A 17244-nucleotide genomic window follows, 5' to 3' on the forward strand; every position below is an offset into this window, starting at 1 on the left:
GATATATATATATATATATGTATATATATATATATTTTTTTCCTTTTTGTCTTGTGCCATCCTTGTCTGGTTTTGGTATCAGGGTAAGGCTGTAAAATGAGTTTGATAATGTTCCCTATAATTTTATTTTTTGGAAGAGTTTGAACAAGATTGGTATTAATTTTCTTTGAATGTTTGGTAGATTCATCAGTATATCCATATGGTCCTAAACTTTTGTTTGTGAGGTTTTTAATTTCAGATTGAATCTCCTTACTAATAATCAGTCTGTTCAGATTTTCTGTTTCTTCATGATTCAATTTTGGTAGGTTATGTGATTCTAAAAATCTCTCTTTCTTCTAGGTTGTTGCATTTGTTGATGTATAACAGTCTCTTATGAGCCTTTGTTTTTTCTGTTGTATCAGTGGTAACACTTCCTTCTTCATTTATGATTTTAATTATTTAAGTCCTTTTCTTTTCTTATTCTTGAGTCTAAAGATTGTTAATTTTATTTACCTTTTCAAAGCATCAGTTCTTAGTTTCATTGATCTTTTCTATTGTAATTTTAGTCTCTATTTTATTTACTTCTACTTTGATCTCTGCTTTTCATGTTGTGTTTTCATTTTGATTTGTCTCAAAGTATTTTTAATTTTCTTTTTTGATATCTTCTTTGATCCATTATTATTCAGTAGCATGTTGCTTCATCTTCCCATATTTGTGAATTTTCCAGTATTCCACTTTTCTTATAATAAATTTCTATTTTCATGCCATTGGTAAGAACTGATGCTTGATATAATTTAACTTTTCTTTAATGGATTAAAACTTGATTTATGGCCTAATATATGATCTATCCTGAAGAATTTACCATGCGCTCTTGAGAAGAATGTGCACTCTCCCGCTTTTGGAGAAATATATATTCGATCTATCTGTCTAAATTGTCATTTAGGGAGTTACCATTGTGGCTGAGAGGGTTATGAACCTGACTAGTACCCATGAGGATGCAAGTCCAACTCCTTCAAGGATTTGGAATTGCCATGAGCCATAGTGTAGGTTGCAGATGTGTCTCAGATCTGGTGTTGTATGGCTGTGGCATGTGCTGGCAGCTGCAGCTCTTGTTTGACCTCTAACCTGTGAACTTCCATGTGCCACAGTTGCAGCCTTGAAAAAAAAAAGGAGAAAAATTGCCATCTAAGGCTAATGTTTCCTTATTGATTTTCTGTCTGAATGCTCTATCCCTTAACAAAAGTGGGTATTAAAGTTTCCTACCATTATTCTTTGCCATCAATTTCTTCTTTTTAGTCTGTTAAAGATTGTTTCATATGTGTTCTACATTGGATGCATAAATATTTACAAATGTTACATTCTCTTGTTGGATTGATCCCCTTACCATTATGTGATGTCTCTCTTTTTCTTTCAATTTTTTTAAATCTATTTTTTTCTGATGTTTGCCTCAAAGGCTGACACTTTAGGATAAACAAATAAGCCTATTTTTCATAAAGTTAGGGTGCCTTTCAAGTAGATGCCTCCTTAACTAGGCCCTAAATCAAGTGAATTCTTGTTCTGTAACCCTTTAAAAACCATTTTCCATTTTACTACAGCCTTTCTTGCTCTTTTGGATGTGTGACCTGTTGGTTTTCAAAGCGAGATGTTCTGGGGGCTCATCTTTTATTTACAGATCTTAAAATTTGGGGTGCCCTAAGTGGGGTTCAAATATTTGCTCCTCAGGGAGAATATCTAGGTTTTGAGTTTCATCCTGATAAGAGGTGCTGTACCACCAGTAGCCAGTATGGTGAAATGGTGTCTCAACCTCTTCTACACACTTTAAAGTGAGTTTTTTCTTAATTGCTGGGATGATTAGAAGATGCTTATATAGTTTAGGTTTTTTTTTTTCCCCCAGAGGAAATTATTCCATACACAGTTGCAGATTTGTTGTGACTGTCACAGGTAGTGAGTTCAGAGTCTTTCTGCCATGATCTTGAAACAGAAGCTACTATTTTGTTATTTTACTATCAAGATTATAAGTCTCATGAAAGCAGTTGTGGGAATTTCCTCTTTATTTCTTTTACTATCTAGCAAAGTTTCTTTCTTTTTTTCTTTTTTTAGGGCTGCACTTGTGGCATATGAAAGTTCCCAGGCTAGGGGTCAAATCAGACCCTGCCAGCTTCCAGCCAACACCATAGCCACAAAATTGCAGGATCCAAGCAGAATCTGCAATCTAGGCCATAGCTCATGGTAATGCTGGATCCTTAACCCACTAAGCAAGGCTAGGGGTCTGACCTGCCTCCTCACAGATACTAGTCAGGTTTGTAACCCACTGAGCCACAGTGGGAATTCCCCAGAGTTTCTTTTTTAATAACAGTTTTTTGAAGTATAATTTCAATTTATCAAACTATATATTTAAGGTATACTATCTGATAAAATTTGACATATGTGCACACTTATGAAGCCATTACCACATACAAGATAATGGACATATCATTGGCTACAGAAAACTTCCTCTTGCCTCTTTGAAATTACATTACCTTCCCTTCCCTTTCCTGAGACTCCCTCTCCAAGGTCCCAGGAAACCAGTGCTCTACTATCTATCACTAATAATTAATTTAGATTTTTCATAATTTTATATAAATAAATCGTCAAGTATGTACTCATTTTAACTAGTTTTTTTGAGTATAATTATTACAAGATCATCCATATTTTTGAGCTTATCACTAATCATTCATTTCTTTAAAAAATCTTTATTTTGTAATATAGATTCACAAGAAGTTGCAAAAATAGTGCTGGGAAAGCCAATTTATTCTTCACCCTGTTTCTCTCAATGGTGACATGTTGTATAATTACAGTACAGTATTAAAAAAATCCAGATATTACCATTGGTGCAATCCACAGAGCTTATTCATATTTCAAAAGTTTTATGTCACTGTATGTGTGTAGCACATTAGAACATGGGTAAAAGTGGCAACCTAACACCATATTTAGGAAACCTCACTATCACATTACCACACAGGTCCTTCTGGCTGCTTCTTTTGGACATGTCAACCCAAACAATCCCCATTCTTAAGCCATGGCAACCATTACTCTGTTCACTATCTATACAGTTTTGTTGTTTTGGGATTCTTATATAAGTGGAATCACACATTATATGACCTTTTGAGATTTGTTGTTTTTCCTCAGCAAAATTTCCTTGAGAGTCATCCAAGTACTTGTTTGTACAAATAGTTCATTCATTTTTTTAAATTGCTAACTAGTCTACTATGGTGTAAATGTATCACTATTTTTTTAACCACTAAATCCTTGAAGAATATTTGAGTTGTCAACAGTTTTGGGCTATTATGAGTAATTTTTTGAATATTCCTGTATAAATTTTTGTGTAAATGTGTTTTAATTTCTCTGGGATAAATGCCAAAGAGTGCAGTTATACAACATAAACGTGTTTAGTTTTTTTTTTTAACTCCTAAATGATCTTACAGAGTTTCTCTTCTAATTGGCATTCCCTCTAGCAATATATGAGAAGTAGTTTTTTTGTATCATCACTGGCATTTAGTGTTCTCATTTTTTTTAAGTCATTGGGATTAGTATGAAAAGATATCTCATTGTTATTTTATGTTTCACTAATGGCTAAGGATGCTTAAAATAATTTTGTGTGTGTTCTTATTAGCCATCTGCATATCCTCTTTGGTGAAATGTATCCTCCTATATTTTGCCCATTTTGTAACTGGATTTTTTTTTAACTGTTGTGTTTTAAGAGTTCTTTATATCTTCTAGATACAGTCCTTCTCTAGGATAAATGCTTTGAAAATATTTTCTCCTAGTCTGTAACTTGTCTTCTCACCATCATCTGTTTGTCAACAGAGTAAAAGTTTTAAATTTGATAAGATCCAATTTAACAAATTTTTGTTTGCTGTCAGTTTAGTAATTTTTCATTTAGCTATAGGTCCCAAAAGATATCTTTCTGTGTTTTCCTAAAAGAGTTATTTCTTTCATGTGTTACATCTAAGCATATTTTTTTCTTCTCCCTTTGGCCTATGGATGCCAAAATTCTCCTACATTGTTTGCTGAAAAGGCTATTCTTCCTCATTTGAAATGCTTTAGAAACTATAAACATTCAGCAGAGCACATTATTATTATTATTATTATTATTTGTAGGGCTGCACCCATGCACGGCATATGGGGGATCCCAGGCTAGGGGTCTAATCTGTGCTACAGCTGCTGGCCTACGCCACAGCCACAACAATGCCAGATCTGAGCTGTGTCTGTGACCTACACCACAGTTCATGGCAACACCAGATCCTTAACCCACTGAGTGAGGCCGGGAGTCAAACCTGCAACCTCATGGTTCCTAGTCAGATTCGTTTCTGCTGGGCCACAACAGGAACTCCAGTAGAGCATGATCTTATTAGCCCATTTAGTGTTTTTATTTTCCTGTTCCATTAATCCATATGTATGCTTCTCTGACAATGCCACTCTATCTTTACTACTGCAGCTAAATAGTAAGCCTTAATATTGGGTCAGAAATCCCCTCAACCTTTTTCCTCTAAAATTTTTTCAGCTATCATAGGGCTTTTTATTTTTCATATAAACTTAATAATAAGCTTCAGTATATCTATGAAAATTTTTCTGGAAATGCCATAGAGATTTCTTAAAGTTATATATCAATTTGGGGAGAACTGAAATCTGTAAAATGTTGAGACTTTCATTGCTGAACATGGTGTGTATCTCCACTTATATAAGTCTCATGTGTTTTCTTTGATTTCCTTTTTCAGGATTTAAGAATTTCAGTTGTCTAGTTCTGTTTTAAATTTCATTGAATTTTGCTCTTTTTTATCGTATGTTCATCTTTCTACTTTTTGGAGTTTATTTTGCTTTCTTTTTCTCATTTGTTAAAATAAGAACTTAAATTTTCAATTTTACCCTTTTTTTAAAAAAATATGAAATATAGTTAGCTTTAGTTAGCTTACAACTATAAATATATATAGTTTTTTTTAGTTTGTTCCAGTTGCAGATCATAGTAATCTAATATTTCTTATATTACAAAATGATTTCCACAATAATTCTACTTACCTTATTTTTACCATATAGAGTTATTACAATATTACTTACTACATTTGCATGCTATATATTTCATCCTCATGAATCATTAATTTTGTTACTGGAATTATGTACCTCTTAATTTCCCTCACCCATTTAACTCATCCCAACACTAGCTTCCCCTCTGGTAACTACCTGTTTGTTCTCTATATCTAAGAATATTTTGTTATATATTTTTTATTTGTTTTGTCATTTAGAGTCCACATGTAAGTAAAGTCATATAGTATTTGTCTTCTTATTGACTTATTTTGCTTATCATAAAAACATCTAGGTCCATCCACGTTGTTGCAAGTGACAAGATTTTATTTCCTATAGTTGAGTAATATTCCATTGTATATGTATATATATATGAGTGTGTGTGTGTGTGTGTGTGTGTGTATATATAACATAGATATAGTTACCAGTTGCTTTTATATCTTGACTATTACAAATATGTTGCAATGAACATAAGGCTGCATATATATTTGTAAATTGGTGTTTTTATTTTCTTCAGAAAACTATTCAGAAGTGGAATTGATGAATCATATGGCAGTTCTATTTTTAATTTTTTGAGTAGTTCACACAACATTTTCTGCAGTGGCTTTACTAATGTACATTCCAATAAACAGTGCACAAGAGTCCCCCTTTCTTCACATTTGAAGCAAAACTTGCTATTTGTTGTCTTTTTGATAATTACCATTCTGACAGGTGTAAGGTGATATTGCAGTTTTGACTTTCAGAGCTCTAATGATTAGTGATTTTGAGCATCTTTTCATGTGTCTCTTATCCATCTGTGCATATTCTTTGGGAAAATGTCTATACAAGTCCTCTGACCATTTTTAAATTGGAATGTTTGTTTTTTTGATATGTGTTGTATGAGTTATCGGTATATTTTGGATATTAACCCATTATTGGATATATCATTTGCAAATATTTATCTCATTCAGTAGGCTGATTTTTCATTTTGTTGATAGTTTCCTAAGCTGTGAAAAAGCTTTTTAGTTTGATGTAGTCCCATTTGTTTATTTTTACTTTTGCCTCCTTGCCTGAAGAGACAAATCAAAAAATATTTCTAAAGTCAATATCAAAGAGCAAACTGCCCATTTTTTCTCCCAGGAGTCTTGTTTTTCAGGTCTCACATTAAAGTCGTTAATATATATGAGTTTGTTTTTGTATATGGTGAGAGAAAATATTCCAGTTTGATTCTTTTGTGTGTAGCTGTCTGGTTTTCCCAACACCACTTACTAAAAAGACTTGTCTTTTCCCCATTGTGTAGTGTTGGCTATTTTGTCATAGATTAATTGACCATAAAGCCTGGATTTATTTCTGGGCTCTCTGCTATCTTCCATCAAAAAAAATATATATATACATATATATATATGTATATATATACACACACATATAATCTTTTATATGTAATTATTTATTTTTTGCTCTAGTCTCATACTATTTTGATTATTATGTCTTTGAAGTATAATTTGAAATCAGAAAGTGTGGGTTCTGTTCTTTTTTCTAAGGATTACCTTGGCTATTTGGGGTATTTTTCGTTTCCATACAAAATTAGATATATTTGTTCTAGTTCTGTGAAAAGTGCCATTGGCATAGAGCTAAGAATTGTTTTAAGTCTGTATGTAGATCAACTAGGTAGCATGATCACTTTAACAATACTAATTCTTCTAATTCATGGGCATGGCATATCTTTCCATTTCTTTGTGTTATATTTAATTTCTTTCATCAATGTGTTATAGTTTTCTGAATAGAGGTTTTTTTACCTCTGTGCTTACATTTATTCCTTGTTTTTTTTATACAATTTTAAGTGCAATTATTTTATTAATTTCTATATCTGATAGTTCATTTATTTTTTATAGAAACACAACAGATTTATATATGTTAATTTTGTATCTGGTAAGATACAAAATTGGTAACTTTATTTAACTGATGTGATTGTTCTAATAGTTTTTTTGGTGCTATCCTTAGGGTTTTCTGTATATATTATTATGTCATCCACAAAAAGTGACAGTTTTGCTTTTTTCTTTCCAATGTGGTGTTCTCTTTGTTTTTCTTATCTGATTGATGTGGCTAGGTACTCAAATATTATATTAAATAAAATGGTGAGAGTAGATATCCTTGTCTTGTTCCTAGGCTTGTAGAAAATTCTTTCAGCTTTTCACCATTGAGCATGGTATTAACAATCTTGTCAGGTGTCTTTGGTAGGTTGAGGTATGTCTCCTCTACACTCAATTTGATGAGAGATTTTTAAAATCACAAATTGATGTTGATTTTGTTAAATATTTTCTGCATCTATTAAGAGTATTATAAAAATTTTATTTTTCGGTTTTTTTTTGGTCTTTTTAGGGCCACACCTGTGGCGTATGGAGGTTCCCAGGCTAGGGGTCCAATTGGAGCTGTAGCTGCTGGCCTACACCCCAGCCACAGCAATGCCAGATCTGAGCCACATTTGTGACCTACACCACAGCTCACAGCAATGCAAGATCCTTAATCCACTGAGTGAGGCCAGGGATTGAACCCACAACTTCATTTCCTAGTCAGATTTTTTCTGCACCATGATGGGAACTCCCTCTTCAGTTTGTGAATGTGGTGTGTTACACTGGTTGATTTATGGATATTGAACCATCCTGGCATCCCTGGAACAAATTCTAGCTGATAATAGTTGTTATATATTTTATATTGATATACATTGTTGAATTTGTTTTACTAATATTTTGTTAATTTTTTCATCTATAGTCATCAGAGATATTGGCCTGTAATTTTCTTTTTATATAATGTCTTTTGTTTGGTTTTGGTAGCAGAGTGATGATGACCTTGAGAAATGAATTTGCTAATATTTTCTCCTCTTTAATTTTATGGAATAGTTTGATAAGGATAGGCCTTAGCTTTCCTTTATATATTTGATAGAGGTCACTGGCAAAACTATCTGGCTCTAAAATTTTGTTCTTTGGGAGTTTTGTGATTGCTGATTCATTTCATTACTAGTGATCAGTCTGTTAATATTGTCTGCTTCTTCTTGATTCAGTCTTAGAAGATTTTATGTTTCTGGGAATTTATCCAGTTCTTATTAATGTCCAGTTTGTTGTTGTATAACAGTAGTATTTTCTTACTATTTTTTTATCTCTGTGATATAGGTTTTAATTTCTCCTCTTTCAGTTCTAATTTTGTTTTTTCGTGTCCTCCCTCTCTTTTCCCCTTGTTAAGGCTTATCAATTTTATTTATTTTAAAAAAAACAGGTCTTAGTTTCATTGATTTTTTTAATTTTTATTTTTCGCTCTTTTCTTTTTCCTTTTTAGGGCCGCACATGCACCATATGGAAGTTCCTGGGCTGGGGTCAATTCGGAGCTGCAGCTGAAGGCCTATTCCACAGCCACAGCAACACCAGATCCAAGCCACATCTGTGACCTATGCTGCAGCTTGCAGAAATGCTGGATCCTTAACCCAGTGAGTGAGACCAGGGGTTGAACCTGTATCCTCATGGATACTAGTTGGGTTCTTAACCCCCGAGCCACAATGGGGACACTGTTTTCTCTATTTTAAGTATTTCCTTTCTAATCTTTATTTTCCCTACCTTATTTTGACTTTGGACTTTGTTTTTCTAATTCCTTTAGATCATATATTAGGTTGTTTATTTGTTATTTTTTTCTTGTTACTTGAGGAAGGCCTGCACTGCTAAGAGCTTCCCTCTTAGAACTGCTTTTGCTGCATCCCATAAATTTTGGAATGTTTTATTTTTATTTTTCCTGTTATTTTCTGATTTCATCTTTGATTTCTTCATTGACTGGTTTTATAGGAGCATGTTGTTTAGTCCCCAATGTTTGTGTTTTTACCATTTTTCTTCCTGTAATTGATTTCTGGTTTAATGCTGTTGTGTTTTAAAAAATGCTTAATATAATGTCTATCTTCTTAAATTTGTTGAGACTTTTATTGTGGCCTAGCCTGTGACCTATGCTGGGGAGTATTCCATGTGCACTTGAAAATAATGTATATTATACTGTTTTTTAGATGGAACATCCTATAAATATCTATTAAGTTAGACTGGTCTCATGTGTCATTTTAAAGCACTGCTTTCCTTATGAATTTCTGACTGGATGATCTGTCCATTGATGTAAGTAAGGTCTAACAGTTTTCTACTATTATTGTATTATTGTCAATTTCTCCCTTTATGTTTGTTAATTTTTGCTTTATGTATTCAGATACTCCTATGTTGTGTGTATACACATTTACTATAGTGTTCTTTTCTTCTTAGATTTGTTCCTTTAGCATTATGTAATGTCCTTTGAATCTCCTTACAGTCTTTGTTTTAAAGTCTACCTTCTGATATGAGTATTGTTAACCCAGTTTTCTTTCAATTCCATTTGAGTAAAATATCTTTTTCCATACTTTTCCATCACTTTCAGTCTGTATGTATTTTTAGCCCTGAGGTGAGTCTCTTAGAGGTAGCATATAGATGGGTCTTTTTTTTTTTAACCCAATCAGTCACCCTTTGTCTTTTAACTGGAACATTTAGTTCATTGACATTTAAAATTATAATTGACAGTTTTGTACTTACTGCCATTGTTTACTCATTTTAAGGTTTTCTTCTGTTTTTTTTTGTTGTTGTTGTTTAGACAATTCCCTTGTGGTTCAATGATTTTTTTTAGTGTTATGCTTGTGTTCCTTTCTCTCTAGTTTTTGTATATCTATGGTAGGTTTTTAATTTATGGTTACCATGGGGTTCATATATTTTAATATACAAATATATATATGTTAATTTTATTTATAGCTGCATATTATATTTATAACTGATTTTATAAATTTTGTCTTAACTTTTGTACTCATTTTTAAGTAGTTTTTTTTTTACTATATATTTGCCTTTACTAGTGGGATTTTTTCCTTTCCTATAATTCTCTACTCCTTTTAAAAATTATTTAATTTCATTTAAAAATTTTATTGGAATATAGTTGACTTACAAATTTGTGTTAATTTCAGGTGTGCAGCAAAGGAGGTCAGTTATACATATACATAAATCCATTCCGTTTCAGATTCTTTTCCCATATAGGTCATTACACAGTATTGAGTAAATTTCCCTGTGTTATTCAGAATATCCTTTTGCCCATCTATTATATATGTAGAACTGTGTTTATGTCAACTCCAACCCCCCAATTTTTTCTTCTCTGCACATTCTTTACCTCTTGTTCTAGCCTTTTATTTTCCACTCAGAGAAGACTAACATGTCTCAGGATTCTTTTTGTATTTATAAACTCTTTTACCTTTTGCTTGTCTGAGAAGTTCTTTATCTTTCCTTCAATTCTGAGTGATATCTTTGCTGGGTAGAGTATCCTAGGTTGTAGGTTTTCCCCCTTTCAATAATTTATCTCACACCACTCACTCCTGGCCTACAAAGCTTCTATAGGAAAAACAAAACAAAACAAAACAACATCTTGCAGCCTTATGGGGATTCCCTTGTATGTTATTATTTGTTTTTCTCTTGCTACCTTTGAAATTCTTTATATTCAATTTTGCTGTTTTAATTATGATATGTCATGGTGTGAGTCTCTGGGTTCACCTTGTTTGAAACTCTCTTTGCTTCCTGTACCTGGAAATCTGTTTCATCCTTCAGCATCAGGAAATTTTCATCTATAATTTCACCAAATACATATTCTACCTCCTTTTCTCTCTCTTCTCTTTCTGGAATTCCTATAATGCAAATGTTAGCATGATTGATGTTATTTCAGAGGTTCCTTAAACTATTCTTATTTCTTAAAATTTGCTTTTCATTTTTATTGTTCTGATTGGATGATTGTCATTTTTGTATCTTCCCAATTGTTTATGCATTCCAATGTATCGCTTACTCTGTTGTTAATTCCTTCTAATGTATTTTTAACATTTGTTATTATATTCTTTAGCTCTGACTTGCTTTTTTTTATGTTTTCTAGTTCCTTATTTAAATTCTCACTGTGTTCATCTATTCTTTTCCCAAGTTTAGTTAGCATTTTTTTTATTGCTAATTCTTTGAATTCTTTATCTGGTAAATTATTTGTCTTTGCTTAATTAGGTTTTTTTTTCCTTGTTTTTTCACTTGAAACAAACTCCTCTGTTTTCTCAATTTGTTAAACTTTCTCTCATCCTATGCAATTAGGTGATATAATTATATATCCTGGCCTTGAAGGAGGTTTCTTTGTGTTGAAGCATCCTTATGCAGTGTCCTGTGGCTTTGGTGGGAGAACTGGATCTGATATGAGGATGAATCCTGACTTCTTTCAGGCTGTGCTGACAGCTACTACCTTGGTGTGAGGTAGGGCTGGAGATGGAGAGGCTAGAGCCAGAGCCAGGGGTGAGTTCTGCTGCTCAGTAGCAGTCAGTGTCCTATTAGAGGTAGGAAGGGGGCCTATGGTGCTGAAGGAGAAACCCTGAGGGCTGGATTTGAGCTGGTTCTGTTTTCTCTAACTGCAAGCTCCATGCCCCCCTTGGCACTTTCATCCTAGTTGAGAACAGTAGTGGAGCAAGGACTGGATTAAGTGCTCAGTTTGGGCTGGGGTACATGCTGGGACGGTCCTAGCACATAATCAGAACTTCAGGCTGTTTCCAATGGTCTACCTTTACACAGTCGCTGGAAGGGACTGCCTTTACTCCATTCAGAGACAGGGCTGGTCCAAGCTAGCTTTTCTTCCTCTAAGTGCATTTACCTGTTAGCACTGGCACTTTCACCCCAGTGGAAAGCAGTGCTGGAGCAAGAGGGGCTGGAATAAGTCTCTTAGTGGGGGCTGTGACACATGCTGGGTTGGTCCCAGCAAGCCAATCAGAGCCTCAGGTAGCTCCCAATTTACTGCCTCAGAGCTGATGCTGGAAATGGTCACCCTTGCCCTGTTCAGATTCAGGGCCAGGTCCAAGTGATTTCATTACCCACAGTGTGCACTCTCCTTGGGAATGGTAGCCTTCACCCTAGTAAGAAGCTGTGCTTGAGCAAGAGGGACTGGAGCAGACACTTGGTGCTGGCTTGTGCATGTGCTGGGATCAGTGAGCTCCCCAGGTAGTTTTCAGTCTACTTCCTTTGCAAAGTTCCCAGGAGTAAGCAAGCCTGTGAGTGCTCTTCAAAAGTGGAGTCTTAGTTTCTTACAGCCCTCTGGTAGATCCCACTGGTGTTCAATCCAGTTAAGGGGACTCATCTTCCTGGTGTCAGATCCCAGGTCTGTGGTTCCCAATATGTGGCTTGAACCACTCACTCCTAAGGCAGGATACCCAAGCCCACCTGCTCCTCTTCTATGTCTGAGCCAGGGGAGTGGGTCCAATCTGATCACTTGTCCTCTTCCCCCCTCAACTCTGTATGGATCTTTCTTTAGAGTTTGGTTATAGAATAGCCTTTCTGCCAGCCTCCAGTTTGTTTTCAGTGAGAACATTCCACATATAGATGCATTTTTGATGTGTTTGTGGGAGGAGGTAAACTCAGCATCCTCCTACTCTGCCATCTTTATGTCCTTCCTTTTAATTTTTTCTTTTAATGTATTTTTTTGTTTGTTTTTTGGCTTTTAGGGCCACACTTGTGGCATATGGAATTTCCCAGGCTTTAGGGGTCAAATCAGAGCTACAGCTGCTGGCCTATGCCACAGCCACCACAATGTGGGATTTGAGCTGCATCTGCAACCTACACCACAGTTCACAGCAATGCCGAATCCCTGACCCACTGAGAGAGGCCAGGAATTGAACCAAAATCCTCATGGATACAAGTCAGATTCATTTCTGCTGCAATGGGAACACCTTTTAATGTATTTTGAGTCCAGGGCAGTGCTGAATCTATTAGATCATTACTTATTACTGAGATAGGAATCTTCTGAGAATTATATCCAGTATAATTACATGCATCCTGGATATTTCCAGTCTGGTTGCTGGAAACAGGTTTTGCTCGTGGTTCTGCATTTATGTTGGATATTTTCTTCCAATCATTTTGGATGCTTTTTTCCAGCCTCAGATAATTTTCTCATGCATTGTGCTGATTATACCTTGATGAATAAATGCTGAAAGCTCTCTGAAGAACTCTGGAGTTCTCTCTCTGTGCAGCTCTCTCCTTTCCAAAGATATATCATTCAAAATGTATTAACCTCAGTGTCTTCACATTCCCAGCTCCATCTTTTCAACTTTTTCCCGTTGTTCTATATCTCAAATTTTTATCTTGTGTTCTTTTTCTAATCTCTTGACTTGTAAGTTTGGATAATCTTTTTTCTTTTTTAATATATACAAGTCAATTAGTTCTTGGATTTAGACTACCTAATAAAATATTACTGAGTTCTACTAATTTGTAATTTCCATTAGGATTTCTTCTTTGAGAAATAATCAAACATATGTTTTTCATATTTCTAAAGACATGTTAAGGCTATTTTTTGCTGCTTTTTTAGTTATTGATATTTAATCTCATATGTTATAACAAGAAAAAATATTGTGTAAATGATTTTATATATTTTTATCCTTACTTTGTATGTGGTCTATTTTTAATTGTAGCATTTGAAATTATCTGCAGCATTCTGTAGGTCTCAGATTGTCCCATATTTTTTACTGATTTTAAAAATAATTCTGAGTACTCAGATTCTGAGAGTTAAATATTCATAACTATATATTTAGATTCTTTAATTTCTCCTTATGATTCTGTGAGTTTTACCTTTATGTATTTTAAAACTATCTTAGGCTCCAGATTGCTATAGTTTTCTGGTCAATTAATTAGTCATTTATCATGTTTAAACATACTTTTTCTCAATTACAATTGCCTTTTGCTTTAAAACATATTTTTAAACCATTTTAATTAATATTTTTCCTAATATGCATTTTATGTTCCTTTCTTAACTTAATATTTAATATTTATGAGTCAATCTGAACATTGTTGAAAGGTTAAAGTAGTCATAAGTGAGTGAAATGATGAAATTCTGGCATGACACTCCAGAATCTTGATGGTAATCACATCTCCTGTCTCCCTTGCACCCAGCCTGTCTGAGAAAATATGCTGGATAGGAAAAATCCTAGACTCCTGAGTTGAGCTTTGGAAAACTACCATAACCTAGCATGCATTTTAAAAATTAACTTTTGCCCACTATTTTTTTCTAAAAAATTTTTGATCCACAAACGGGAATCTTTGGCAATACACTAGATATCTGATTACAGTGTGTCACAGCCCTTTCAGAGCTGGCTGCTTGATTCTCTCCATACCTATAGCCGAATACTATTCTTTCTTTCACATTTATTGGATTAGTTTCTCTGCTATGTTGCCTCCACCCCCTGCAAAGCTCAACCTTCCATGTACCTGTTTCAAAGGATGCTGAACCAGAATTGAGCATCATGAGCCTCTAACATTTTATCCTGTGGATGGAGAAATGAAGACTCTCATGAGGATGGCTTATGCTGATGAGAGCTACACTCAAGTTTCCACCTCTGCCTCTGGTACAGACACTAAGCCTTCTTTCATTGTCCTGTGTGACTGTGAGTGCGTTTGTGAGCTATGTTCCAAGGATGCTGTTGTGGATGGGGAACAGCCTTCTCTTTCTCAACATGTTCACATGTCCTGTAGATAGTTGATACTATTTACTTTTTTTATAGGTTCCTGCTTTGTCTCCTGCTCCAAACAGTGAGCTCCTAGGGTTGGTGGTGGGGGATAAGCAGAGCCTTGGGCCTAGTTGCATTTTCCTAGCTCCCTGTGTAGCAGCCTGTACCTAGGAGTGTGGCTACTGTAAATAAATATTTGTTGACTTGAGGAGCTAGTGCAATCCATTTCCTCTCCTTCTCCTCCACTTCTGCATATAAAGCACTCTCTTTTCCCAAGGTGCCCTGCCTTCATTATGACTGTAGGATTTCACAGAAATATTGCTCTCTCTGCTTCAAGATGGCACAAAACCTTGGGGAGAGCACTTCAGGGATGCATATACTGAGAGACACTTCAAAATTGCTATTCCAAATGTTTTTAAAATTCTCCAAATTATTAATCAAGACTTATAATTTGTAATGCTTCTCTTTCAATCCCCCCCACATAAATTGTATTCTTTTACAGTTTGCTCTGGAAGAAGTCCCCTCTGGTTCATTTCTGGGTCTTACATGCTCTGCATGTAAAATTGATCGCTGAAGATTTTTTAACAGTAGTTAAGATTAGGGGCTGTGTTCTTGCATTTTCCTCCCCTCTTCCTCTTGGCTTGAGTCATTTTGCCTCTTCTTCCAAGCTTGGCAGACAAGAGCCTCTCCAAATGTAGTCTCTGAATTATTAATGCTGCTCAGGACATCGACAGTGCCCATAAAGCTCGTGCACAGTTCCATTTGAAAGGACGCACCAAATCTTTAAATGCTGGCTGCCCACTATAAACCCTGAGACCACCCCTGTCTAGAGATGTTATTTTACTAAATTATTTTCCTATTGTCAGTTTTTAGATTACTTCAGACTTGGTTCAATTACATTTATTTTAACTCATATTTGTTAACCATGCACATTGTCCCAGGAGATAGATTCAGGAGTTGTATTCTTAGCATCTGTCATAAATTAGTGAGGAAGGCACACATACAGCCAAAGCAGATAGGGGCATAAGAGGTATCGAATCATAAGCAGGTCAGAGAAGAATCCTTGGAGGAGGAAGGACTTTATCTGGTCCCTTAATGATGAGAATCCAGAGAATGGTGGGGAAGGGTTGGACCAGAGGTCATTTCAGATGAAGGGCATTAAGCAACATAGTGCATTTGAGAACAAGTGAGGAACCTTAAATGTGGTGAAGCCCAGAGTTGCCAGAACAAGGGGGATGTTTAATAGTGCAACCTCAGAGGCCTTTCTAGCAGGAAGGGGCTTCTTAGCTCAGACCCACACAGGGGTTCCTTTAACTATAAAAAAGTGACTAGAGTAAATACCTGCTTGCCACCATGAGAGATAAAACTGTATGCAGAAGTGGGAAAACTCAGGACAGGAAACACCCAGATAAGTCAGGGCTGAGCCTTCTTAAGAGTGGCAAACCTCCATTTGGGGGCTTCCTTTCCCAGTTGTGACAGATGATGGACATAAGGCAGCCTTAATTCTGCAAGAGCCTTGGAAGAGCTCAACCTTGGCAACACAGGTTATACAATTGAGAATTACTCCAAATTTATCTCAAATTTATGATAGGATACCTTGAATATGTTATATATTTTTAAAATTTAAATCTTAGTAGAACAAAGGATGGAAACAAACATTCAATGCAGTGCTGTGGGGACCTGCAGAGCCTGGTAATACAAGAGCAGAAGAATCAAGCAGGCTAGACAGAGGTTATTCTCTTAGGTACCACTGGATAAGGGTTTGCACCACTTTTTCTCAGAGGAGTGATGGAAAGTGTGTGTTAAAACACAGTCTCTGTTTTTGTCCTTCGAATTTCCTGTTTCAGGAGCCAAGACTCAAATTGGATGGATTTCATTTGCTGGAATAATTGACTAGTCCAAGGTCAAGGCTTGCCTGATTGTATTTAAATTGGTCTTCATGAAAGGTCAGGGTGTGTTCCTTTCCTCTCCTACCTGCCAGGCTCACCCACCTGCAGTGTCCTCAGGGCTCCATGCTGAAATCCTCACTTGTTATATCCAGAAGAAAGAGAGTCTCTATTTTCACCAGTGCTGGCCAAGCCCCAGACATCACTCCCATGGGCCCTATGTGGGACTTGTGCCCACCCCAGGACCAACAAGTGTGGTGGGTGAAATGGATTCATGGTGTCAAGCAGGTTGATGAAGAGGGAACCTGAGTGCTGGATGGTCATGAACTCACTCAGTTAAGGCATATCAACCAAGGGACATTTTGAGATCCAGCTCAACTCTCACCTCTTCTGAGAAACCCTCTCTGACTTATGGTCTGCTCATCCTACCACGCTTACCTCTCCTTTTGTTGCAATCCTATTTGCACAGTCAAATTGTGCTCCTTTGGAGTTTGTATCCCACTTCTCAGGACACCAGATGGAGGACAGCTGTGATGGGGTGAAGTCCACAGAAATGGTCACATATATGTGCCAGGAACATGTGATTATTCGTGGTTCTGCTGCACTAATTTTTTTCCTTTATTTTTTAGAGGTAGAACTGACATGTAACATTATATTCACCTTAGGCATAGAAAGAATGAAATTATTCTATATTTACATACACTGATGCTTTTGAGGTATGATCAAATGTCTTTACTATATATATATATATATATATAGTTTGTCTTTTGCCATTTCTAGGGATGCTCCCATGGCATATGG

This window comes from Phacochoerus africanus, chromosome 3 (genome assembly GCF_016906955.1).
Source record: "Phacochoerus africanus isolate WHEZ1 chromosome 3, ROS_Pafr_v1, whole genome shotgun sequence".
Lineage (NCBI taxonomy): Eukaryota > Metazoa > Chordata > Mammalia > Artiodactyla > Suidae > Phacochoerus > Phacochoerus africanus.